We start from the raw sequence: 23,227 nt of genomic DNA, 5'->3' as shown, positions 1-23,227 counted from the left end.
GCCCGTCCACAATAACTCGATCCATGCTTCTTCTGAGCACTTAGGGAAGTGTTAGTTCTTTTGGGTAGCAGGTGTTCCCAACCTCGGCTGCCCTGACCTTTCAAGGGTTAGTCGTCTGTCAGTGGGTGTCAGTCCTATAAGTAAGACCCGGGTCACCCTTCTTAACAAGAGGTCACAAACCATACACATTATGAAAGAAAGACAGGGGCTAGAGATGAGAGAGAGGAAAATTGACTAGAGCATTCCTCCCCCCAGACCCAGACCCTCTTCGGATTTCTTACCTCAGACTTTTTTTCAGTTCTTGAACAATAAGAGCACATCTGGCAGCTTCTCTGGTTTTGTCACAGTTGTCCTTCACTCTTGAAAGACATCGCCGGGGAGAAAAACAAGAGAAGGACAGCCAGTGTTAGTCTTCTATTATTTTGGCTGCACTTAAAAAAGTCTTTGGAATGTGGATATTTCCTGGAGTACAGCTGGAGGCAGTGTTATATAGATCAATATGCCATTACATTGGCTCAAGCATTGGTGTGTTTAAAGTGACATGTAATGGAATCTGGACAATGTTATTGATAAGTTACTGATGACTGACATTAGATACAAATGACAAGAAAACAGCAAGATGTCAAGAATGTGTTAACATCTGTTTTTACTTCATATAATCTTTTCTTTTTTCAACACCAGTTCTTTGATAGATTCCACTCAGCCAAACTGACAACTCCTCTTTCAAATTAGAGCGCTTTGTCAAAAGCACAGAGAGGCAGATAGATGTAGCCTATCTTCATTAAACGTTCTTTAATTGGCTTTGTAAGGAATAATCTCCCCATCTCTCTGAGCTCCTTGGTTGGCAGATAGGCTGCATAACAGCTCCGCTCATCTGTCAAAACGTCAGCCGGATCTCAAAAATGAAAGCGTCACATGCCAGCAAGTTGTTCAACACTGTGTACAAACACTCCAGATCACACTCTAGTAGAAAGGCCTGTCATAATCCTGTTACAAGGAAATTAGAGTTTAGGTAAACACAAATGTCATGTGCAATGTTCCTTGGAAAACTTTTTTTTTTTCTTGGCTCACAATCTTTAAAGGACCCAGAGCTCTGAATATAGGTACATTTCCATTCATCACATGGCTTATCTGCTATTGCTGGTGAGACACTGACAGTATCCGCAACTTTTGAAGGCCCTGGAGCGCTTGTGTTGTCAAATTGAAACGTAGGAAGCAGAATCGCTGCCCACCTGCGTAGCTCAAACACCGCTCTAGGGTCTTGCCTTGATGTGTGATAGAAGTGAGGTACCACAGAACCGAACAAAACATACAGTGTGCCCCCCCTCTGATTAGCAGACAGCAGCGTGATCTTCCGCGTCCTTCACTGAGGCTTTATGCAGTGACAAGCGCACACTGAGGCCCCCGTAAAATAACAATGAGTGACTTGCCAACTTGTCAGTCTATTTGCTCCATTTCCTGTCTCATGGCATTCTCAGTCTCTCCAGGCCGCACTGTATCCTGGAGCTTAATAGACTGTAGAGGTCTCAATTGAAAATGTGAATGTGCCCATCAGAATGTGTAACCTTGTTTGCCCTAGGTATTTAACACAGGACATCTGAAGGCAATGGCTTGACCGAGGCATGTCAGGGACAAATGAAAAGCTATTACTGGAGACATGCCTTTGTGTGTGGGTGAATATATGTGTGTTTGTTCCTCCCAGCCATCCCTCCAACTCCCTCAATTTCTAGTCAGTGCATCAGTCCAAGCAGGAGTGACATGCGATGGCATTCTTTGTTTATCTACTCCAGGGCCACGCTCTTCATGTCTCTTTGTGTCGCTGTCACCAGAGCAGTAAGCACTGGAGGAGGGATGGAAACATGGTAATAACAGTGGAGACGTGTTTGTTTGTCAAGACAGCTCTGGCTCTCCAGGCGAGGGCATTGCTGGATTCATGAAACATGACAGCTGTTTAGATAGGGAAGAAAATAGAGAATCAGCCTTCAACAAGAACTTGGCACTTAATAGTCTATACACTTTGTAATGCCATTTTAATGTAAAATGCATATGTTATACTGCAGATGCACTCAGTAAACTCTTGACACGAGAAGGGGTCATGTTTTTTTTCTTCAGCAAAAAATGTGTAAGAGTCTTCTAGGAGTGCTGTCTGCTTATAAATCTTGTGTAATCTATCAATGGCTACTTCCGACCCATGGCATCACCTCTGACTGATTTAAATGCAGCACCAAAATAAAAAGTAGTAGAAATATGGATAGCAAATAATAAAAAGTTCCATGAGTTTCTGGCTGGATTTCGGGGTGTTTCATTGTATAAAGCTTCTGGCTTGGGTCAGGTTCAGGTGTGGTTATTTTTAATTGTAGTTTATTAAGTATTTCTTTCTTTCTCTCCTCAACTTTGTCTGCATCCAAGGATGCCATACATTTCAAGTAGATACATAAAGCTCAGTGGAAAAAGGGAAAGAAACATTAGTCTTGCAAGCTAATGGTCAGCTTCTGGTATGGGTCAGGTTTAGGTTTCATGCAGAACTATAGATGCAGACTTTAAACATGCATTTTAATCTAAAAAAGTATTAGATATTGTATGTCTCAGTATTGTTTATTGCACTCTTACAGTGTATTGTGCTCCATTTAATGACCCTAAATACCTAAAAAGTTAGAATGAACCAAATGGGTCACTAGGCAGTTTTTTTTATCACCATTAGCATAATGTAGCATTAGCATTTTGTCATTTTTCTTAGGACTATAATTTCCAGTCACTTTTGTCAACATTATTTGTGTATTTTATCTTAAAAGCCAAACAGTTAAGATGAATTATACATTTTAATGTCAAATAATAGAGGCCAATGACTCGGGGTGAAGTTGTGTCTGGCTGCAACAGACGACATGTAGATGAATATTGTGCCAGCGAGGTGGTCTGGTTTCCAACAACATGTATCCAGACATCATTAGCCATTTACGGGAATGACAACTAATGGATTTGTGTTAATGCATAAACATAAGAATGATCCATCAAGCACTCAGGCTGATGAGGCCCCTGTATGATTTATCATTAATCACCATAAATATGGCCTGGCTTTCAAAATGACATTACACAGGGCCATGCATGTCGATGCTGTTTCCGGTGGAGGAAGGCTCCGAAGCGCTCTACATGCACTGTCACACGGGGAGAGAGGCCACACCAAGCACTTTGCTTTTAATGAGGATAACACCAAGCACATGCATTCCCCCGTCATTGCACCAGAGCTTGATTGCAGATGCCGACGCTTCCGATGACAAAAAAATGGCATCTGTGAACATCTGCTTTGGAAATTGAAGCTGGCCTTGGAACGGAACATTGACTTTGTTTTCCGTCTTCGTGGACCAATTAGGGCTAACAGATTTACACAGACGGATCAATCTGAAAACAATAACGGCATCGCTGTTATTTGTCTCGTTTGATAGCAGTGTGGCTCCGTTGTGCCCATTAGCGTTACAGAACAGCAAGCACCCTGACCTCCGCAACATCTTCGCTCCATCTCATATACATCCCTGGAGACACTATTTCCTTTAATCTAGAGAACACACAAGGCCATGCATGTGTGTGTGAGAGAGTGTGTGTGTGTTTTCCCTCCCTTGCTTCCTCCTCTCCGGCATCCTTGCTACAGTTAATTAACAGTTATTAGTGTTAGCGCAGAGCACCGGATAAGATGTCACAAATCATCAAGTCTCTAGGTGCAGTTCCAGCAATTAAGAGCTCTGTCGAACCTTCCCTCTCCACAGTCATTTGGTACGCATCCAGGTTCCTTTTTAGACCTGAAAGCACTAATCAAATCATTTCTGCTCAGAGATTTTGTCGTCATTATTTCAAGCCCTAACGACGTGAGACTCCCAACTCAGCACCTCCTCCAATCTGCAAAACAATGTGAAAGCTACACTTTCCTCAGCTCTCTTAATGTGGAATAATAACTTGAAATTCTGTGCTTGTACCTTCCTGAAAGCAAATGTTCTATTCACACTAGCAGGCTTTTCTATACCCAGAGATAAAGTTGTACTGCTAGAATGTAGTGCCCAGCCACATGCCCGTGTATGTGTGTGTGTGTAAGTGAGTGTGTGTGTTAGGAAAGGATGTGTGAAAGTTGGCAAGAGATGGAGCATCAGATTAGCAGTGTTTAGTTGCTGATTTTAATGCAGGCTGTGACTTCTCTGCTCCGATCAATTTGTCATACCTCTAAATGGAAACTTAATTGCATCCGTCTGAAGTAAAAGGACCTTGAGCTGTGCTTCTTGTTGTTTTCAGCACCGAGTCCTTGCCTGGGCTTTTATTTGTTCACCATTTCTTTTGTGGCTGATGTAAGCTCTGGCCTCTTAAAGCTCTTGGCCCAGAAGTGTAGTGCAGTGAAGTGGTGCTCAATGGTGGCAAAAGGGAACCCTGTTGAATGAACAGTAGTCACTTGATAATGTAGATATATTAGAATTAACACCACTACTCTTCAGGACTTATATGGAGATTGCAGCTATTGAAACAGTTGTGCCATAAAGCAACTCTGCTTTTTTATGCATACATTTACAGCCTTGGAGCAGATCTGAATTGTGTGTTTTGTTGAATGCACCTGAGACAAGATGAGCATATACTACTTTTAACATAGCTGGACAAAGCAAATATTTGAAAAGGCTGCGTTGCAGTATACAATGACTTTGTATGAAGCATTGATGCTGCATGCAGCAGCTGTATTTGTGAAACCTGCTCTGCTTGTATAAGAATAATATGATTGAAACAGTTTCCATACCTTGAGGAGAGATAACACTACACAACACAGTGCTTGAGTCTTGAGTCACACTGTTTTATAGGCCTGTTTGTTCTTTGTCTTTAAAATGATTAGTCTGTCCACAGTGTCTGGTTGCAGCAGAACTTTTATTTTTGTTTAATTGTGGAGTGATAAAACAGAATCAAAGTGATGAAGAAAAGGTGTGATTAAAAAAATATGATGAGGAAAAAACCCACAGAAGTGATGCAAGTTGTTAATTTGTGCAGCTGAGTTAAACTCACAGGGAAAATAAAAACATTACATCACAAAACAAAATGAAGCAAAAAACAAACAAACAATAAAATCAAGACGACGAGCAAGGAAACTGATCTACATAATTTAATCTAAAAGACAAAAGAAATATTGTAGAAAACTGTACGACAGTATGAGTCTATAGAATGACAACAGCAGACATTTCGACTTGTTACAGAAGGAGAAGCACAGGTGTAACTGAAAGCTTGAGTTATGGCTCCATTCCATTTGGGTGTATCACCATGTCAGTATGCTAGCATGCACGGTAACAGCTGGGACAGGCACAACTAAATGGAAGACAGCAATTATCAATGGTTTTAATTACACCTGAGTTTGACAAGTCAACATGAGAGTCCTGCAAGAGAAAGGTCTATTGTGCTCTCTGGTTATTCTGTTTCCTTAACCAGTAAAGTATTCATCACTCATATCATCATATTAGAGGCTAATCAAAATTAAATGTCTTTGTAGTATCTTACATTAGGATATTAAACATACACGTTTTAGTTTTTCTCACCTCCCCTCTTCATGAGTTGCAAGCTCTTCAATTACATTAATTACATTAGCAACAAGAATAGCTATCACTGCTGAGAGAGGGGTGATATCTGGCCTCACAGCTCCTGGGGGGTGTTATTATCCTGGAGTGATCTGGACTTAGGGGTCAGACACTCCCCCTCTCGTACTCACTCACTCACTAACTCACTCACTCACTCACAGAATTAGTTTTTAGCATCCTAGCAATGAAAAATCAGACGATACTGGTTCCTCCCATATAAAATAAGCCTTCATGTAATAGATTGTGTATCCATTATGTAGACAATAATAGCACAAGCACTTTAGATTATAATGCAATCCAATACTAGGCTGGCTACGTCTGTGATGACTGGGCAAATCCGGTTCTGTGGTGAATGTTCAATGTTTCAAAATTTCTTTGACAGAAAATGGTGGAATCACTGCTTTGCTTTCCGCTTTATTTCCATCTGCATAATGTTCCATTTGTGAGTTTGACACCTAAAGTCAAAGTCCCCCTCCGCTGAGAAGAATGTTTTGCTGTTCCTTCACTTGCATGCTTGGCCTTCGCTGTGCACAATGATGTATGTGCAGAATTTGACACTAGAAGGCTTGTTTGCACATCATCTACTGAAGTTTTTTTGCGCTCACATCAAATCTGAGTCTCTCCTCCAGCGCTCATACACTGAGGAATGACTTTTCAGTGAACTGGGAGACATCTTGTGTCCAGCAGTTCAACTTTTGAAAGAACGATATTTTCATATTCATAGATTCTGGATTTTTGAATGAGGGAGGAAGAGGAGTAGTTGTAGATTCTTTAACAGATCAGACACAAATTATTAATCCAAGCTGAATATTTTTATGTATTAAAACATGTCTGGTGGGGGTCTTTAAATATATCTACTAAAGATTTGCTTGTTCCACTACCAAGCCACTCAGTAAACATAATGACATTGATAATAGCATATTAATAACACTTATATATATTATTATATATGATGTTCCATATGCAATAAATGCCTGCTACAGTATCTGGTTTTACAGTGTGTTGCATTATGGAGTCTTAAACCGTATCCGTACATTACAACAACAACATTTTTGTTTATGCTAAGCACACACACACACAATAGTAACACATCATGAAGTCTGCTTAAAAACTCCAGCATGCATATTCCAATTGCTTCTTTTGAGTGTGGTGTTGATGGACACTATTGCTTACTGGCTTTGCTCCATTACTATATTGTATTAAGCACATAGACTGTAGGATGTGCTGTGCTTGCTCATTGATTGTGCCCTTATCTGTACATAATGCATACAGTGCATCTTTATTTCCAGAGCGGCTCAAATAAAAGACTAGGTCAAGACAATAGTGAGAGTTACGTTCCCCTTTGGTTCATGTTATAAAGTGAGTATTCTCTTAAAAGGACAGAGCATTGTAGCCACTGAGTATGTTGCATTAAGCAGATGGATAGAGAGAGAACTGCAGTGATGTAGGAAATAGAGGACTAGATGGTGGATGCACAGATCTGTCTCATGATCAGTGGTTAAGACTGTAGCCGGTAATTGAAGCTGCAGACAGAAGGGAACAGTCACGACCATCTCTCTTTGAATAACATCAGCACATAAAGACACAGTGGGAGTTTTCTATGTGGTTCAGTAGCTGCTTTCAAATGGGCGCATACTGCATGTTACAAATTTACTACAATCCCCCAGAGCAATATCGACCTAATTATATGTTTTCTATGATCAGTTTGTAGAGTCTTTTATGTGTAGAATACACTAACAGTGGGTTACTTGAGTGGTTGGTCACTAATAGCAACTGGACAAACAGCATGTTACTACATATTCAGGACATACAGCAGAAGCACTGCTTTTAAATATAATGGTAAGTATGAACTGCCAGGTGAAGCATCATCTTATGAGCATGGAAAGATTTAGCTATTTTTTTATAAGTGCAGTACATGCAAACGTTCTAACAAGCAAAACCCCAAATTTACACATTATCCCACCTGGACTGATACAGTACACTAGATGTGCTTGATAACACTTGTGCACAAACACCCATAGGTGGTGCCACGAGTCCAAAAGTGCTGTTTTGCCCTCTTCAGCCTGCTTGGGCTCATGGCTAAAAATGGATGAGTTCATTTTAAGCCCCTTTCACACATGCAGTCTATCCCTGAAATGTTCAGGAACATTTCCTGCATGGGGTCATGTGTGAATGGGAGCAGGGATCGATATTCAGGGAAATCTGTACCGCCGATTTCCCACCTCAAGACCTAGTAACATCTCAGGGAAAATGCCAGTACAGTTGTTTTGTGAACGAAAGCAGTAACATTTTGGGGACAAGCACGTAAAAGGTTACGTCCGTCTGACGAAAGACGCTTTACATGGAGCGCGCAAACCAATGACAAGACTCCGCTGATGACATATTTGAATCCACAACTTTTTTACGGTTGCCTTACCAAGGCTTTTGCGGGTGATTTGATAACTAAAAAGTCCGCTGCGTACATGTACAACCAGCCTTGCCCCATCTTCTTCTTCTTTCGAGTTTTATGGAGGTTGGCATCCATAAGTATTGCATGACCGCCATCTGCTGGACTGTCCCTTGCCCCATCTATTCCAACATCACCATGGCATGTGTGAAAAGGCGCAAGACGGAAATGTTCCTGAATGTAGCTGCATGTGTGAATAATGGAAATCACTAGCGATGCCTGAAAGGTTATCCAAGTAATTTATCGGGAACCATGTGAGAAAGAGGCTTTAGATGCCATTTCTCTGTCTATCTGCCTGTCTGTCTGTCTGTCTGTCTGTCTGTCTGTCTGTCTGTCTGTCTGTCTGTCTGTCTGTCTGTCTCTGATGAAGGTCTCATCAGAGGGTTAGTCAGACACTGAGGGAACGGTTTCATTTTCCCCTCATTACAGCAGGCACTGGAGAATCACCAAGCTTCAAAGCTGCTTGATTGCATTATCAGGCATTTGCTGTAACAGAGGCGTAATCTATGCCATGTGACAGGGGAGCCAGGCCAGCATTACAACACTGGGCTGGATGGAGGGAGAGTGGACTTGGATATCAGGCCTGGGGTTGATTCTTTTTTTTTTGTACAGTTACAATAGTAATTTATTTTGATAGTTCTAACTTAATTTTAGCATGAGTTGACACTTTGTATCCAGAACTAAATGACGAATACTTATTGACCCAGACCACCCGAGGGATGCAATTTGCACCCAAATTCATACTCCTAAATGTCAACCTCATAACTCTGTTAAACCAAGTCCAACGGAAATTAAATTGCATTTTTTTTTGTCTACTACAGCATACGCATCTGAGGGAGAAATTTTAATTGAAATTCTTTGATTTCATGATGATTCCCCCTAGTTTTACATTAATTCAATGAAGTACCGTTCCCTTATGTGCCTATGTAGACCTTATTTCGATACAGGCAAATCAAATCTTGCATGAAGCAATGACATAGCATTCCATCATAGGCAGAGCAGATGGCCACACTTTGCTTTACATTTTTAGTTTTTTCCATGGAAAGTCTCCTAGAGCAAATATAGTACTACTCACATGTAAAATGATGGCATTTCTAGTAATAGCCTAACTTGTCCTGGAAAAAAAAACAATATATGGGATGCCTGAGTGATACATATAGTGACAATGCCACAAGCCTATAAATAAATAAAAAATGAGCATAAACACCTTAGGGTTCAAAGGGTTAAGGGTTGTAGTTGTGCAATACTTCAGTATTTCGGACGTAGATGTTCTGTAATTCATGTTGCATTATATAATGAGATTATGGACAAACATCAGTAAATAACTTCTCTCACCATTTAGAATAATGGATACAAGTAATCTAAAGTAAGACGCTTGTCTCATTGTGGAGTGCTTTATTTGTTATGGTGGTGCTTTCAAAGGTCAAACACTGACAATCACTGTTCATCACTCCAACAATCATTATCAAGATTGGCCGCGGATAAAGAGCTATAAAAGAATTGTAATTATCACCATTTTAGAAACTGTAATTATGGGCATCATTAGCATCCATCATTATGTTTAAGTGGGGCCATGGTCCACTAAACAAGTGTTCATCCTGCTCTTTTTGTCTGCTCTCTTCCATTGCTTTCTCAGTGTAGTGAGAGGAAACATTAGAGGACGTTTTGGAATCAGAGCCAACTTAAACAGAAGTGTCTAGTCTGCCTTTCCCCACAGGCCAACAGCTCTCTCATTCATCTTTAACCAGGTCTCACAAAAGGCTTCACACTTCTGTGGTTCAAATCAGTTTGGAAAGAGATCACTGATGTTCATGTTGGAATATGAGTAGTTTCCTACTGTCTGTCAGCTAAGCATAAAAGTATGGACAGTGCAATGAGTGAATTTGTAGAATAAGGGTTGAAGGACAGTTCACAGCTCGTCTAAGGGAACAGAAGTAGCAGAGCTTAACTTAAATGAAAGAGAAGCGATGAAAGTAGGTTACATTTAACAATCCCTGCTGATAGACATCCACCTCGTATTCACACATTTCACAAGACAGCACAGCTCCAGCTGCAAGCCGGCTAATGTTTGTATTCAGCAGTGTAGCGGCGGAGTCGTGCACAATGTCTCAACCACAGCTTTCCCGTGGATGAATTAGTAATGCTAAAAGATTCCATTTCGTCTATCTAAATGCTGTGTGCAGCGCTCAACCTGGTTAATATAAGGAGCCACTCAATTTTTCATGCCCACACCAAGTGTAGCCTTCAATTTAACATGCGCTTTTAATCCTGGGAGTGCTAAATTGCTTTTTAATGTCAAGGAACATGGTGTTTTCGGAGTAACTCGTGAAAAATGCATCAGCAATATGCAGAGCAAATCAGATCCAATGTTGTTTTTTTTTTTTTTTCTTAGGGTAAAGGAACAAAGCAACACCACAGCAAACAGGAGCGAAACCAATATGTTGTTTTGACACATCTGTCACCTCAGGGGTCTCAGGAGGACACCTCCTGCAGGCAATGACATTGTATGTGTGTGTGTGCGTGCAATAGCGCAATGGTGTGATTAATTGCGTGTCTGTTTTCACCCGTGTATATCGTGTATATTTTCAGTGCTACATATATGCATATCATTAGCATATGGCTCTACAAAAAAAAACATGCTGGTTGGGTATATATGTATGCATGCCCCTTCATGTGTGAACTCATGAGCAGTGTCAGGTGTTATTGTGCCTGGAGCGATAGTGGATGACAGGTGTTTGCAGGCTTCTCTGGCCCTGTTAGATTCCCCTGCAGACCAGAGGCTTTAGTGGAGTCAGAGCCTGGACTCCATCGAGCATGACTAAAAGACGCTCCTCTAATATCCCTGGTCAGAGAGTCAGTGAACTCACTCCGAATGACTTCCTGGGGGCCAGCCAACCAACTGCCCTCTGTTATCACATAACAATGTGGCCATCAGAGCAGACTAATCAGTAGACAGAAGAGGAAAACACAGCCAGTGCCGCTTCCACTAACAGCTCCATTCAGAACCATAGTGTTTCATCTTGCAAAACACACTTTAAAGTGAAGACACAATAAAACCACATTGTAACGAATTTAATGAAAACACATTTCATATCTTGGCCTCATATGCCATCCAGACAGTCATGAATTTAGAATACCAGACACTGGGTTAGCAGCTTGATATGGTGCAATAAAGTCTTTCATTGGTGCAAAATGTTAAGTTTGTGTGCATACATAACATCCTTCATTATTTTACATGCAATCTGAGCAGAGTAATTACAGTGGGAATAAAGGTCCCTTGTTTTACTGTTGAGTTTAGTGTGTAAATTCTGTGTTAAACCCATTAGCCCAGAGCCTAGAGCGTGTTTGGCTAAACTGTGTGATTATTGTGGACCACAGTATTGTTCATTCAGCCTTTCATCAAACTGGATTAAAAACTTTATTATACAACAAACTGTTTACCCCTGTGTCAGTGGACTTAGAAAAGCCCAGGCCAAGCTGCAGTTTCCTTCAGGAATTGTGTGTGTGTTGGAGTGTGTGTGTGTGTATGTGTGTGTGTGTGTGTGTGTGTGCTCATGTTTACCTGTGCATCCAGGCATGTGAGGTGGGGTCAAGCTGTGTGTGGTGCTGCAGCTTTCTCTCTGGATAAGTGATACAGCCTGTCCCTGTTGCCAGTGCAAATCCTCTTACAGGCTCTGTGTGTGTGTGTTTTTCTGTGTGTGTGTGTGTGTGTGTGTGTGTGTGTGTGTGTGTGTGTGTGTCAGCGAGAGAGAGAGAGAGAGAGAGAGACGGACAGCAAGCTGCCCCAGATCATCTTGTTGAAGCTTGATGTTGGTAAACACAGTACATGGTAAGCCCAGCTGAGACAGGCACTGATGATTGGGCTTAGTGCTGGCTGTTTCCTGGGTGGCCCTTGGCACTGATGGTCCCCTGCGGCCCCTTCTGACACCAGGCTACAAACACACACACACACAAACACACACATGCTGAAAGAAAGCTGCAGATCTAAGTCCACGTCACTCTTTCGTCACACACACTCTGGCACATACTTTATGCCTCTCCTGGTATCGCTTTAATAGCAAAAGCAAACTCAAAGGTGGATGGTTTAACACAATTACATAAACACAAACAACACACCCGTTTACAAAGTTACACACACTCTCAGAGAGAGAACACACTCTATCTGTGCCCTGGGAGACTGGGTCCACTCAAATAACCCCATGGTGAATGTGCTGCTGTCAGACAGCCAGCGGGGCAGCCTCACAATGTGCACATTTAGTATCCAGAGCCTGACGGCGGCGCAGAGTTTGTGGAGGAAAGCGTGGAATGTGTCCCGCGGGCAGATACAGGCCGCTCTCAAAGGCATCTCTATTACAAGCAGACAAGCAAGGCCTTATGTCATGGTCACCAGCCTCGGAGACACATTTCCAGACCAGTGCCCTGCGCCATGCCAGCATGCGCCCTCGTGGAAATCTACTGGCCCACGCTGCGCTCCACCTCAGAGCTGGAAACACACATCATTCACATGTGCTGATGTGATAACCAAGATTGTTTACTGCAAGAGCAGAGTCATGAGTGCTTCAGTGAGATACTAAAAGTCTTTCTTTGCGATGCCTTTGAAGATAATGAAGAGAAATAAGGGTGTGGCAAGTTTTGATGTCCTTTTATTTGATAAGCCTCCTGTCAAACTTGGTTTACTTCAACTGAAGCAAGGTACAAGCAGCATGAGCTAGTGCCAAACATGACAGTTACGCTCAGGTCTGTCTTCAGCTGGCCTTTTATCGATAGTGACAGATAAAGAGCCCTGTGATCTTGTGAAGCACCAGGCACAAGCGTTGATTACCATCCCTGCTGATAACACTGCATGCTAATCATTGTAAACATCATGTTGTGGCTTTGACACACTTAGGCTTATCTGTAATTGTTGTAATTGTTACTAGCGTTTAACGAGATCGTCTTCCAGATATGCTGAGTGCCAAAAGGGCCCGGGTACAGGGAGAGGCTCTCTCAGATCTGCCTCGCTGATGGGGGCATTAGATCGACACTAACTCCTCTCGCTGTGCTATTAATGAAAGGCAGCCACGAGCCAGAGCGCAAATCTGATAAAAGGGGCTGGAGATGAGGGGGTCATGAAATATTTAAATATACAGGGCTTCAAAGCGGAAGAGGCCTCCCGCTCTTGTCAACAGACAGACCCCCTGCTTTGGACAGAAATATGTGTCACTAGAAACTGAATTTGAATCATTTATATCTGAATTTGAATTGATCTAATTGAATAATTGCATTAAAAACTGAATTTGAATCACAATTTGAATTTGTATTGTTTAACTTGAATAATTGCACAGGGAAACTGAAAAATTCAGTCACTGACTTATATGAATCTGTGAATGGAGCCTTTGGTCATGTTTCAACATGCGGATGACTGATGGTGTTCAGCTCGGAGTGTGATGTCTGGAGAACTGAAGGGAATTTTCACGCAATTTCAAAAATGAACTTGATACATTTACGATACGATAGTATAACAGAAGCCCTCTCAGGCCAAAATGTTACCATGGCAATGGATCAGGCACAAAATTCAAATAAAGTAATTTTTCTCTGAAACGGCAAGACAAAACTACAGTTTTTACAAAGAATAGAGAAAACACTTTAGGCTTCTAGCTCCCATCGGTCACTGATACCGTTGAGAGAAAATATTGGTTACAGTAAGTGTTCTGTGAATCTACACTTGACTGCGTGTGTGTGTGTGTGTGTGTGTGTGTGTGTGTGTGTGTGTGTGTGTGTGTGTGTGTGTGTGTGTGTGTCCCAGTAAACTGAATTTGAATTACGAGAACTAAGTGTGGAAGTATATAGAGAGTTGAATATTCAGTGAGGATCAAATACAGTTTCAAAGCAACTGAATTCAATTTCATAATATTACATTCAGTTTCAAATTAGAATTCAGTTCCAAACTAATAAATTCAATTTCAAATTATACTATTCAGATTCAGTTTTTCAATGCAATTATTGTAGTTAAATGGTACAAATTCAAATTATGTGATACAACTTCATTTTTATAATGCAATTAGTCAAGATGAGCAATTCAAATTCTAATTATAAATGATTCAAATTCAGTCTCTAGAAACACATATTTCTGCCCATACCCTGCAGCCCAGTCACGGCCCCAGTCTTTGGCCCGCAACCAGCTCCACATGTAGGTCACAAACCACCGGCTCACTTCCCTGCTGTAGGGACGCCACCAAGGGACAGGAGGGGATTCAGAGATGAAATTGCTCCTGTCTCCAAATAAACACTCACATGGACACACACGCAGTCTTCCTCTTGTTCCACCGGTCTCCCATGTTCTAGTGTTACACACAGAGGGAGATGAACAGCAGAGAGGGGGGGGCGGCGAGGTCAGTGAGGATATCCAAGCGCTGTCCCAGTGGACTGTGATATGTTAAAATACTCTGTCACATGATAGAGGCTCAGATCCACCGCAGCACACATGCTTATACACACAACTCTCTCCAAACACACCATCAACCCCCTTCACATCAGATGCATTTTTAGGAAGGATTTTAATGAAAGGAAACGTCTCCTGGCATTCAAGTTTTTGCAAACTGTTTCGGGGGGGAAAAAAGCACTTCTTTTGAGGAACTCTTGAGGGGACGCAGCACGGATCACCTGTCAACCACTGAGTCATAAAGAGTCTGAAATAACAATCAGCATTCCCGGCTACATTTTCACTGAGAGGGGTCGCAGCATGTCCCTGTCTTGTGACATGCCGAGCATCTCGTGTTCCCCTTGTATTTTGGGGGGATTTTTTTTTATCTCAAAGGGGCCTAAACTTTCCATTTGTCTTTCTCCCATCGTTCAGCCCCCCCCCAGCAGGGCGGCTACTGTAGGCAGAACAACGACCTTATTTAGCTCAGGCCCTGCAAAATGCAATTAGAAACCCCTCAATGGCCAGCGAGGAGGGCCTGGGATGAGGATGGAGGGAGAGAGGAGGACAGCAACAGAAAGAGAAAAGAGGGAAGGTTGGGGGAGGGCGAGCAGAGACCTCCCTGCTGTCTGTCACCCTGCTGGCTTTTGATGTCCGTGGCCCATCTTGTGTCCCCCTTGAGAGCCTATCATCAGGCCCCCACTCCGGAGCTGTTGAGCATAGAGAGAGCCTTGGAGAGGTTTGTTTGAGTGAGTGTGGGGGGTGCAGGGGAATGACTGGGGCTGTCTCCCATGGTGCCTGACAGAATGGTCTTCACGGAGCGTTTCAGAGGCCTAATCCCTCCAACCATACTCCTCCAGCCGGGTGAATCACTCAGGGGGTCTACAGAGGGTCAGACAGGTTTTAATACAACGCCTTAGTGGTGATTTCCTCGGTGCTTTCCTGTAGTCATTCCTTTTTAAAAGACACAGCAGGCTGTTTCTCTCCCCTCCTTTTCTTCCCCACTACCTCCCTGTTTGGCTCCCTCTCCGTCTTGTCTGTCTCTCCCCGTCTTCTCCTGTTTTGTTTTCGTCTTCACTCTTCCTCTCTAGTTCCTCCTCCTTTATCTCCCTGCCTCCCCTTGTCTCCTCGCTCCCATCGCGCCGCTGTGAAGAAAGAAACAAAAAGGGAAAATATTATCCCTGCCAGCGCAGTTGCTCTTGGTTAGTATTAAGTCGAGGCCTCATGGGGGGTTCCAGCGCCACGGTTCTTTGGTTGTAGATGTCTGCTGGGTCCCCGCAAATATAAAGACATGCAGATTAGGGAGAAAAATTAAAGCTGGGGGTTCGTCATGCAGTGGGTTATCTGTTAGGAATGTTTCTGTCTGGGATATGGCTCCACAGTAGAGCTTCACAGTGAAAATTGAGGTCAAATTTAAAGAGGTTTATAATCCTCCTTTTTTGTCATTGAGATCAAATGACACTACAAGCTTCATGAGGTTATACTGAAGAAGCTTATCAATGAATTTGTATGACAAGCCGCACTGAATCTTGTTTACAATGTTGTTTCAAGTCAGCCGGTGCAACGAGTAGAGAGTGGTACTGCAGAAATACGTTCAAGGACAATGACGTGATGTAGAGATGAAAGTAAACATCACAAACAAATAATCTCTTAAAATACAGCACATTAACATTCAGACTCCCCTGTCACATGCCTAGTCTTTGTTTCAAAAGCTGAGACAATTCATTTTCTTGGTCCGTTAAACCTCTATGTAAACACTGAGTGACAGCGCCGTGAATAAGGACACAGATGTGCCATTTAAAATAATTTGGCTTGGATTTGGGAATTAGTAATTATACTGACATTAAATGAAAATGTTAAAGGTAAATCATTCCTAATATGCACGATGGTATGAATGTGTGTGTGTGTGTGTATGTGTTTTGAGGCGGGCAGCACATATGCTGCTTTCTGTTGGAAGGGGAGGGAGTGATTGACTGGTCTGAAATTATCCATGGCATCACAGCCCACAGCCCACATTCCACGGCAATGTCTGTAATTTAGGCAAAAGGGTCTCCCATTTCTCTTGTGACTAGGCAGAGTAGTGGTGAGGGTGTGTGTGTGTGTGTGTGTGTGTGTGTGTGTGTGGTGGTGGGGGGGGGGGGGGTTGCATTACAGATGTAACCAAAGCATTTGAGGCAGGGAAGGTTAAACCAATTTTCTTGTCTGCATTGTTTTCCAAAGCGAGTCCCACAGCAGCAACATCAGACTGATGGCCAGTGAAGTAGGTTTGTTCCCGCTGACAGGCCAGTTCTTTCTGCACCCGCAATGTCAACTGGATCTGATTATTGCCTACCAGATCCAGATAATGTCTGCCATTGATCAGGCCATTTATCTTGAACTCCTACGGCCCCGGCCTGCTTTCAGAGACCACGGGGAGATAAGTAGATACAGATAAGCAGATAACATAGTCTCTACAGGCTTTTAACAACCGGAAGAAATACTTTTCTGCTGCTTCCCTGGCTGACATATGATGTAAGTTTCATATCTCATGGCTCAGGAAGCTTTATTATAACGCAAAGGATTTGCTTTTAGAGGTATCGTCATTAGATCAGATAGACACTTTCATCCCTTGCGTCCGTCAATCTTCCTAACTATTCCCAGAATGCCAATCACGTCCTGCGTGATAAGCACTGGTTGAAATAAGTGGGGGAAGTCATGCAAAGCAGAGATTCATTTTTGGCATTGTTATTTACAGGTTGAATATTGAAAAGTGCGCCTTTGTGGCAATGCAGATGGAAATTCTCAAGTCCTTAAATCTCTCATTCTCTCTGTCAGGATATTTGATTGATGCAGTTTAACAGACAAGACTGTCAGCTTTTCCAAAGGCTTTTTGCACTTTTGGCATGCTATAGTGTCCCAGTTTGTCTAGCGGTTTTTAATGCTGGGTGCATTTGTCTTTGTCTGTGTGTGTGTGTGTGTGTGTGTGTGTGTGTGTGTTTGCATGTACAGCCGTGTGTCATCCCCACATTAATAATAGCAGTGAGTGACAGATTAATTTATGTCTGGCTATGTGTCTGAGGAATTGGGAAGAAAGGGCCTGTCAGTGCTGCTTGTCGGGAGGGGGAAGAGATTAGAGCCAGTTGTCATTGACAACCCAGTGCAGGCTCTGGGAGATAAGGTCGGATGTAATGACTGTAAAAATAATAAAAATAATAATAAAATTAATTTAAGAAAACAACGTCACTCCGCCCTCAAATAGCTGGGAGAGGAGATGTTGGCAGTCGCAAGTGTGTGGGTTTATGTGTGCAATTAGAAATATTTCATAGTTTTTAGATATGCATGGCAACATTTGGACATTTCAGATCTTAAGCAACAAGGAGGATGTGAGATAATCTCGCCCCCTCTTCTAAGAAGACTAGGATTTTAAAAAAAATCCATGTTAAATAGGTTTTATTTACTTTGAGCTGTGTACAGTACAAGCATTATTTTGTTAATTCCAATAGTCAGATTACTGTGTGTAAACATACTGTACATGTTGCCACTGAAACATAATGAAACATCTTTAACTGTTTGCCTGACACTTGTTATGATTTATGAAAATTTAAATATTGATGAAATTGTCAAGTGATAATCATTTATAACCAAGTCTTTAAGGTGTTAATTGGAATGATGTGTTTGGTGTTTTACTTTCACCTGTTTGTTTTAAGTGTATTTTGAGTCTCAGGATGGATAACCATGTGAAAATATAATATAGCATGAGAATTAAGACATTTTAACATGTGTAATATTTTTACCAAGCCAAATATATAACTTACCTCTTACTTTTAGCCACGGAAGCAGTGTGGAAATGTTCTGTCAGTGTGTTGGTCGGTCCACCGCTTTGGTCCAGACTGAAATATCTCAACAACTATTTTGAAATTTTGGGTTAGGGTTAGGGTCCCCAGAGGATGAATCTTGCAGATTTTGGTTATCCCCCAAGTTTCCCTTTATTGCCACCAGCAGGTCAATATTATCCTGTGAAATATCTCTACATGTGCTAGATGGATTGGCAGAAATTTTTGTACAGATATTCATGGTTCCCAGGCGATGTATCTTAATGACTGTGGTGTCACCATGAGGTTAACATTTATGGGTTTCAGTGAAATGTCTCAACAACTATTTAATGGATTGCCAAGAAATTTGATACAAACATTCAAGCTCCCCACAAGATCAATTGAGTAACTTTCCATCTAGTACCACCATCAGGTCAACATTTTCTATTTGTCCAATACTTTGGTTTGTAACACACTAAACTAAGACTTAGTACCAGCTTAACATCAGCATGTTAACATTGTTATAGTGAGCCTGTTAGCATGCTGTTGTTAGCATTTAGTTCAAAGCACCGCTATGCTCAAGTACAGCCTCACATAGCCTGGCTGACGACATTTTGTCTTGGTAACTTACAGACGGGTGACAAAAAAAACAAAAAAAAACGGTACAGGTCTGAATGCTCGACCCCTACAGTGAGGGGATCCAGTGGCTCTGTTATGCTTTGGGGGCATTTTGCTGGCATGGTTTGGGTCCACTTGTCCCCTTAGAGGGAAGGGTTACTGGATGACAATTGAACACCTATGGGAGATTTTGGACTGATATGTTAGACAGCGCTCTCCACCACCATCATCAAAACACCAAATGAGGGAATATCTTTTTGAAGAATGGTGTTCATCCCTCCAGAAGAGTTCAGAGACTTGTAGGATCAATGCCAAGGTGCACTGAAGCTGTTCTGGCAGCACGTGTTGGCCCATCACCTTACTAAGACACTATGTTGATTTTTCCTTTTATATGTCACCCATCTGTATATTTATCCTTTCATCCTTTGTCTAGCTCAAGAGTTACTCTGTCCCATTCTGATGTCTCTGTGAGGTGAAACTGTTTCTGAAGCATACACCCACCTGAGATAAGCGCTATTCACTGCTGATAATGACTCTGTTCAATGTCATTAAGAAAATTCTTGTTCCATTTCCTGGCCTCTGCATCCAATCCTGGTTTAAACAGATGAGAAAAAAATGTAGCCCCCGTAAAGCAAAGACAGAGCTCAGAGTCAACAGGCAAATGTAATAAGAGCTTTTAACATATTACATTGCCAGCACTCATGTTACACTTATCAGTAATATTTTAAATGAGAGTAGATTTGGCATAATGGCAGGAAGGCTCATAAAGCCGAGCCAGTCCCCTGTGATTGTAATCTAGGAGAGAGTTCCTGTAAAATTAAACCATGGTTGTGGGGGGAAGAGACAAACATGCCTCTGGTTTCTTTGAAGTGGAGAATCAGCGTCCAAAAAAAGGAATAAAAGATGACAAAATGTCAGTGTGAAGCTGATGGTCTATAGACAGAACTTACGTGCCCAGACAGCAATTACTGAGATACATAGCATACATCCAGACATTGTGTTTGATCTCAGTCTCGTTCTCCTGCACAGACTGTTTTTCCATGTGAAACTGTGCAGGGTTCCTGTTATAATGTGCGTGTTCATCTCTGTCAGCGTTTCATTTGAATTAAAAATAATGCGCACTGAGAGATCCGGACGCCGATTGTTTGGCAGTGTGGCTGTAATCACAGACTTGTGGTCGCTCTCAAATCTGATAATGACCATTTAAAATGGAGAACAGCGGCTCGTTCATAGCTGCTGCTGCTGCTGCTGCTGCTGCTGCTGCACAGGCCCCTGAAAAAGGACTGGTAGCCATTTTCCGTTGGTGGCAGTCATGTAAATACATATCTTGAAGCCAGTCATGTCATGCGTTTGAAGCCAAACCACAATAAGCTCTTGATGTTTCATCACAATCATTGCTTCACACATAAGATTCCCTGTGATCTAATGATCTAATGAAATGTAACCACAGTTCATACATTTGCAACTAATTTTAGACATGATTTACTGCATTTCTTTTATATGCATGCATGATCTGTGGCACTGTACAGCTAAATATTTTTACTGTTATCAAAGAATTTTTCCCACAGCCAATGAGCAACAGTAAGCCAAAGGCTAATTATTTCATTAGTAAGTTGTTTAATGCATAATGCATACATATGTGAAACACACAAGGATGCATAGCAGGAGCCTCTAACTTGATGAACACATGGTCATGCAGGCTGCTCTTTCTCCCAGGCTCTTTGTGACCGAGCCTTTATCCTCTGTAGCTGAACCAAGTGGCTGGACTTTAACCGGCCACCTGAGGCCAGTACCTCCCACCCCTTAATGGTACTTCACATTCTTTGTTCTGTATGTCATCAGTGTGTCCACCAACAGCCATGTGAAGTCCATTGTAAGCTGATATGGATAAATAACCTTCTACTTAATGTAACTTTTCAGTTTAACCAGAGTGAGCAGCAGACTGCAGTTTGGAGAAACAGGCTGTTGTGACAACTCTGATGTGTGAGGATTTGTTTTGCTGGTCTGAATCTCAGGCAACTGTTTATCCCATTTCCCATGACTTCATGTTTGTATGGCCGGTCCCAGCCAACGGACCCTCGGTCTCTCTGTTACCGAGGGACGGATTAGCATCTCAGCTATGAGCTAAGTCTGTTTTCTGCTCTGTGGTTGCTCGGGCTGAGCTGGCAGGGAAAGACTTTGCAATGTGACTCTATTGTACATCCATTGACCTCCCAGCCAGTGGGTTAATTCTCATTAGACAAGCTATAGGATGCAAGGGTTTGCACTATTAAGAGGATTTTCCAGGAATGTCCAGCATTGGATTGGGATTCACTCAATGTCAGTAATGGAGGCAAGGAAGAGTGAGAGTTGTTACCTTTCAGGTAAACATTACTTTCAGGCCTGCAGTGTGAATATTAACAGGATAGTGTCCCACCTTAAAGCTGTGTGATCCCTCCGAAACACACACACACTGTTGCATCAACATTAGGAAACAACTACGTGGTGGCCTGCTCAGGCAAGATCCCTCTAGGGCTTGGTAAAGTTATCACATAATTATAAACTTGGTAGTCATGATTTATGTTTGCAGTGTCAGGGGTGGAAGCTGGCGAGGTTATAGGTCTGTCAGTGTAGGCCAAGAGAGCTCAAAGCTCAAATTGAAGGCTGAATGACCCAAAGTGCTTTTTCTATTACCAGCTGACCTCCCTTCAGGCCAGTGGAGTGGGAGTTGATCCAACTGGAAGACAGCGCCTGTGGGCTGCGTGGAGATGCATGCTGCTCATAAAGGAGCGTTTTGTTTTTCTTCCCCTCACGGTAGCAGCACCCTACTGGGGAATTCATTAGCGGCTGACATCATCTCACTCAGTACAGAGTGAAAGAAAGAATATCTTTCTGCCTCAGCTCTCCCCTCCCTCCCTCCTTTCTCCTCTTCCCTCTTGTTCTCTCTCTCTCTGCCTCCTTATCTAGCTATGGTGCGCTGCTGTCTCTCCTTTTGCGCGCCATTTATGCAAAAGGTAAAGCGCTGATGTGCGCCTCTGCAACCGAGCTCCAAGCTTTTCGGAAGCTCAAAAAACACGAGTGTGTTTGTCTTCTGAGGGAGCACGACTGAGGTTGAATCCAAGTCCGCCTGGAAATCAGGAAGTGGGAGGACCTGACCGTGAAGGCAGCAGCAGCAGCACTCTGGCAGTCCGTCGCTGGATGAATGGGAGTTTGTCTGGTGCTTGGGAGCGGATGGGGAGAGGCTCTTGTGTGCCCACGATCGGGATCCGTCAGAGAGAGCACGGCAGACAGGCTTTGCAGCTGAACACAGCGAAAGCGGGCTTATACCTTGTGTGAATTTTTGCTCACTGCTTTTGTGATTTGCCTCCTTCCCCTTCTCCACAGAGGAAACTGGCCGTGCGCTTTGTTGGATTGGTTTGCTCCGTCGGACGCAGCCCATCTCGGCGCACCAACACACAAACCCTCCCGGATCCTGTTTGTTACCTCTCACGGATATTTCCGACAGGAGAATATACGTGAAAAAAAATTACATTGTGTCCCGAGCAAGGAAAGAAAGGTGTATCAAGGGATTTTTTTTCTCTCTCTCGTCGTCTCAGTGTTGTTGAAGCTCTCAGTGGCGAGACACATGGTTCCCTTTGTCCAAACGGCGCAGTAGCTTTGTGAGAGGCTTTGGATTTTTTTTTTTTTCTTGGAAAGGCTTCTTCTCTCCGCATGGCTGTCCCCAATTTAAACGGAGTAGACTTCGCCGCCTCTTGTGTGGATTATATTATTTGAAAAGCAGAATGTGAAACGAGGCCATATTTACCAGACCGCGAAAGTAATATCCTGACTTATTTGCCTTCTTGCTAACCTTGCCACATCAAAGGTATGCGCGCCGGCTCCGAGCCGATTATAATCTAAGTTTGTTTTTTTTATTTATCATTGTGTGTGATCGTGTGCAGAATGGTCTGAGTGGAATTTTTATAGTAGTTACCATTGTCATGCCACCTATTATGCTGTCATTTATTGTGCAGCGTTCATTGTTTACATTCTGTCAGTGAATGAATACCTGATTTATTGCAAGCTTTTATGTCTTAACAATAAACCAACTATTTAGTTTATTCATTCGCACTGTTTCCTGTTTTTATTGTTATGTTGTTATTACAATAAGAAGCTTCTCCTGCAGCATTAATAACAGATGTGTCGGGATAAAAGACATGAGTGCGCATACAACTAAGCTGTCACTGGACGCAGATATTGAGTATTCCTGACGTTAAGGTTATTGTAAGACAAGAAAATATAAGTGTAAAGAGCCAGTCTCATATGTGCTGTTGTTCAGAATGGATCATTGAATAAATCAGAGGCGAGTGAGTCCACAGAGCCAGTTATCAGATTTATTTTATTCAGAGAAACCTGTCAGTCTTCT

At 42.4% G+C, this 23,227-nt stretch overlaps 1 protein-coding gene across 8 annotated transcripts in view; it reads left to right on the top strand.

The window, feature by feature from the left end:
- Positions 1-23,227, top strand: part of auts2a (activator of transcription and developmental regulator AUTS2 a) — a 478,003-nt gene that overhangs the window by 419,464 nt on the left and 35,312 nt on the right. The gene's annotated exons all lie outside the window — the stretch shown is intronic.

This window comes from Thunnus thynnus, chromosome 13, assembly GCF_963924715.1.
Source record: "Thunnus thynnus chromosome 13, fThuThy2.1, whole genome shotgun sequence".
In the NCBI taxonomy this organism is placed as follows: domain Eukaryota; kingdom Metazoa; phylum Chordata; class Actinopteri; order Scombriformes; family Scombridae; genus Thunnus; species Thunnus thynnus.
The sequence above is the reverse complement of the archived record's forward strand: the minus strand, read 5'-3'. Positions and strand labels throughout refer to the sequence as shown.